This window comes from Desmodus rotundus, chromosome 7, assembly GCF_022682495.2.
Source record: "Desmodus rotundus isolate HL8 chromosome 7, HLdesRot8A.1, whole genome shotgun sequence".
In the NCBI taxonomy this organism is placed as follows: Eukaryota; Metazoa; Chordata; class Mammalia; order Chiroptera; family Phyllostomidae; genus Desmodus; species Desmodus rotundus.
This window is the reverse complement of record NC_071393.1, coordinates 131,367,155-131,371,824: the sequence shown is the minus strand read 5'-3', so window position 1 is coordinate 131,371,824 and position 4,670 is coordinate 131,367,155.

Sequence of the window (4,670 nt, the reverse complement as noted above, 5' to 3'; positions counted from 1 at the left end):
GTGCCAGCCCCCATCTCTGAGCCAGGCAGGCTGCCGTTTCCAAATCCAAGACCACAGGGGCCAGCTGGGACGGCTGTGGCTGCCCAGTTCTCTGTCCCCCATCTGAGCTTCCAGAGCTCGGTGAGTTCCATGGAGGGTTTCCAGATCAGCCCAAGGAGCGTTCTCTTGTGTAGACTGTGGCTGCCCTTCCCAGTCTTGGAGGAGCAAGCGTGTTCTGGGCTCCCGGTCAGCCAGTCCTGCAGCTCAGCCCAGGCAAGGGACTTAGCCTCTCTGAGCTGCAAAAGGCGCTGGCTGGGACACATCCCAGAGGGAGAGGGTGTGTTGAGGATTAAGAACAGTTGAGAAATAGAATGAAGAAGTGAAATGCAGTCGCTACAGTTAAGCTGCTAAATTACTCGAGTCAGGCAGGTTGAGGCACAAGGAATCGATTCAACTCTTGTTCTAACTAGGCTGGCCACTTAAATGTCTGAACTTTCCAGTCCCGCGCCAATGCCTGGATATGTCCGTCAAAACTCCAGGTAACCCTCTGGTGGCCCCTAAGGACTAAGAAAAAAATATTCAAATATCTGGGCCACCTCACACCCAGGGTCCAGCCCACCTGCCATCTAGGTATCCAGCCCACCTGCCATCCAGGTATCTAGCTCACCTGCCATCCAGGTATCCAGACCACCTGAGACCCAGGTATCCAGACTGCCTGGCACCCCGTGTCCAGACCACTGGGCATCTAGAGAATGACCATCTGGGTCCAATCCAGACAGACACTAAGAACGCAGGACTGATTCTTCTCAAACATACCTTTTACTCTAAGAACTCTTAGCTTTTCTTCTTGGAATGCTCTGGACATGGCCTACTTTTCAGTTGGCAAACTCTAGGACTCTTGAAGAAAACCTTTATTATTACTTTTTTAGCCGAAGCCTCCAGGCTCTGATCGTGTTCATTTGACGCAGTCCTCATGCGTGTGACTTTGGCTCCGAGCCGGGCCCCTTCCTAGGCACACAAACGCATGAGCTCAGCGAGTCCTCACGGGGCTCAGGCCGCCTGGCTCTGGTCCGTGTTCTCACCCTCTCGGCTCTCCACCTTTTCAGTGAAATGAAACGAATAGAGGGAGGTGTTGGCTGCATGGCAGGGGACCCCTAAATCTTAGTGTTCTTCCCTCTGGTACCCCAGGAGTGAGTGAATTTGTCTACTACAACATTTATTGCTTACCGTCATTTGTTTCCCCTCTGCGGTCGTTTGTGTCTGGGTTTAGGTGTAAACCGCCGGCACTTATTTACACAGAAAGTGGACCCGGAGGGTGGCCAGGTGGGCAGGGGCTCCTGATTATTTTTTATGCCCTGTGTGCCTCCCGAGGGGTGATGGCAGCAGAAACTCCGAAACATTTTCAGAGATTGAGCCACCTTCCCTGTCCTGTTTTCTGGCGACACTAAGGGCCTCTGCCCCTAGGATGCAGCCATGCCTTCCGGAGGCTGGGCTCCGGCTTCCTCTCACTTTTACACTGATTGGCTTTCTTGGCTTCTCTCTGGAGACTTGCTGACAATCCACAGCCCTTAATGCTCCCGGGAGCAGAGGAGCTGTAAAAGCAGGGGCTTTCAAACAGGTTTAAAAAAAAAAAACAAACCCAAAACTCTTAACACATTTCCTTCAAAAGAGAGCGAATAAAAGGGGCCTGGAAGAGCTGAAGAACGGACAGGAGGATCAGAACCCCGCCTGCTGTCTCCCCTTCCCCTGTAACTTCTCTGCGGATGGGCTGCCCAGAGTCCACGGTCCCCTAAAATGGCACACAGAACTGTGTGTATGTGCTTCGCCCAGTAAAGATCCAGAGCCTTCGTCACTTTACTGAAGGGGTCTTCCACGAGCCCCATCAGAACAGACGGAGACTTTGTGGAGTCCTTGCCCATTCAAAAGTCTGACCCCAGGGCTGATGCTTCTGTGAAGACGGTTGACCGGGAGAGCTCCAGAAGGCATCCACCTGTCTGCACACTTCTGTATCCGTCACTGTCATATCATCAAAAAAAAAAAAAAATCTTGACCCAGTTTCGAAGTCCTGGCTGGGGGATGGTCGGTTCACACTCCACTCATTTCCCTTACTGGGCTCTCAGACTTTGGACCATACCACCCCGGCCCTAATGGTCATGGGGCCGGGTACCAAACCACTGTGGTTAGTCCCTATCCCTTGGACCTGGAAAGATTATTCAAATTAGCCAGTCCACAGGGAGCCTGAGAAACTTGGCTGACCCTGCCTGATCACAGGGCGGAAGCTGCTTCCTGCAGCTCCAGCTGGCTGCTACCCTGGTCCTGGGCGCAACCCCAATCCTGGGTGCAACCCCCGTGTGGCTCTGGCCGGGTGCCTTCTCGGGTTTGGAACTAAAGTAACAAAAAGCTCTGCCGTCCTTCCATCCAAATGCCATCATGTTGTGTCCTGACATAAAAAGAATCTTTATTTCTTACAAAACAATTACTTTCATTCATTTACATTTGTAGCTACCCATTCAACCAACCATCCATCCATCCATCCATTCCTATATCCATCCATCCATCCGTACATCCATCCATCCCTCCACCCAGTTGCCCATCTACCCATTTATCTACTCACGCGCCCACTCATCCAGCTACTCACCACTCTTTTTTCAGACATCTACATAGCTGGGCTGTTCATTGTTGGGGAGAAGTGAATGAATCGGGTGCACCCGTCCTGGGGGGAGCCCCAGACTGAGGCCAGTTCCTTGTCTGGGACAAAACCGGGATGGGGAACCATTTCAAAAGGAGCTCCTTATGGACGCGATAACAACTCACACTAATTTATATCTGGATTAGAATGTCTTTTGTATTTCATTTTTGCCATGAGAAAATTCAGCTAAACCCTTCCTGCAAAATCTCTGCAGCCACTCATTTATTATATTTCTCGCCATCCAGTTGGCTTGGCTGGGGCCTGGGGGGCTCAGCCCTGCCAGCTCTCGGGCTCCAGCTGGCCCAGCTGCACTCAGAGAGAAAGAGGGGGGCTCAAGTGATTCCTGGGAACCCTGACAGCCTCATCACTGAGCTGAGAACCTGACCTCTAGCCCTCCTGCCCTCTGGCCTCTCCGGCCTCACATCCAGCCCCCGAGCTTTCGCCCCACAGAACCGCGGAAGGCTCTGAACTTGGCAGGACGCACTCGACTATGGAGTGCACCCGTGCAGTCATCCCTGCCTGGGGTGCCCTGCCTTTGCTTCGCTTGGTGGCTTCTGCCCTGCTCTTAGGAGGCTGTCAGGGCCCTTTCCTGCTGTGCCTGCTCAGGGTCCGTTTCCTGTCTGCACCCTGCAGCCTGGGGATTTCCTCCATGTGCCCACACACGCGCGTGCCACGAGGCGAGGACTCCTGCCTCTCGGCTGTCTATGTATTATGCCACACGGAGCCAGCACGCCGTGAACAGCTGCTGATGGAATGAAGACACAACCTCGTCGCTGAGGAAAAGCCCTCCCAATCCAACCATGTTAGGGTGAAGAAAAGACCACACAGAACACAAAAGCAGGCTATAGGCATGCCTGCGTGCATATTTGTTTATAAATGTCTGCCCCTCCACTTCAGTGTTCCAGAACATTCTCTCCAAACATCTGTGTATGAGGCCGAGGTCCTCAAACCCCTGCCCCAGAAAGGCCATCTTCCACTGGCCTCCAAAAGTGGGCTGTGCTTCTGTCCAGGACTGCACGCTCTTGACTAGAAAGCTGAGCCCATTTTCTGTTCATCAGCAGCCGCATGAGGAAGGGCTGATGGGGTATCCCCCCCAGACAGACCAGCCCTGGAACAGAACCCCGGGGGACGGGGTGGGAAGGTTAGTGCCGCGTTTGAGTCACCGGCTCCAAGCCTGTAGTGTTGACTGGTTGGCACTAACGTTCACAACCAGGACCCCGACAGAGTGCGACCCAGGGGCTTGTGGCTCTCTGTCCGGCCCCTGTCCCTCCCCACAAGGCGCCTCCAGCCCTGCAGCCCTGTCCTGGGGCTCACATGCAGCCCTCATTCCCTGGGGGCTGCCCGTGGCCCAGGGAGAAGCTACTGGCCGTTGAATGCCCCAATTTTAAATATCAGCACACGTGTGACCATTCATCTCTGTATTGCTCTGTGTGTTTTCAGGCCAATGTCAGTGCTTTTAGCTCGCGTGAGAAGTGGCTGAAATGACAGTTCGTGTTTTACAGCTTGTATGAGCACGTTATTTCCCTCTTACAGGACAGTGGAAGCAGCGTAGAAAACACATTCTTCTGTTTTCATCGAACTCGTTCAAACGGGCTGTTTATCTCACAATCTCCGCCCCGCTTGGCTTTCACAGCCCTCCTCAGACTCAGGGAGTGAGTGAAGCCCCTGCTGTTGGGGGGAGGGGGGCAGAGGAGAGGTGGGAGGCACGTGGGGGAGGGGGGAGGGGAGGCACGGGCGAGGGGAGGTCAACCTTTCTTCCGTCTGTCCGTCCTCTGCCTGGGGCCCTGCGAGGTGGGTGGCCAGCCCCGGCCTGCTGGGGCTGACCGACTGCCGATTGCTCTGGGTGGCTGGGAAGGAGCCCTGGTCAGCGGGTCAGCCAGGCAGCTTGTTCACACTTCCTAATTCTGTCCTTGGCTCTGGGGCTGCCGCCAGTGGGTCTTGAGAGGTGATTACTCACTTCCTGTTGCTGGGGTGCCAGCTGGGGTCTTGCGAGGCTGGGAAA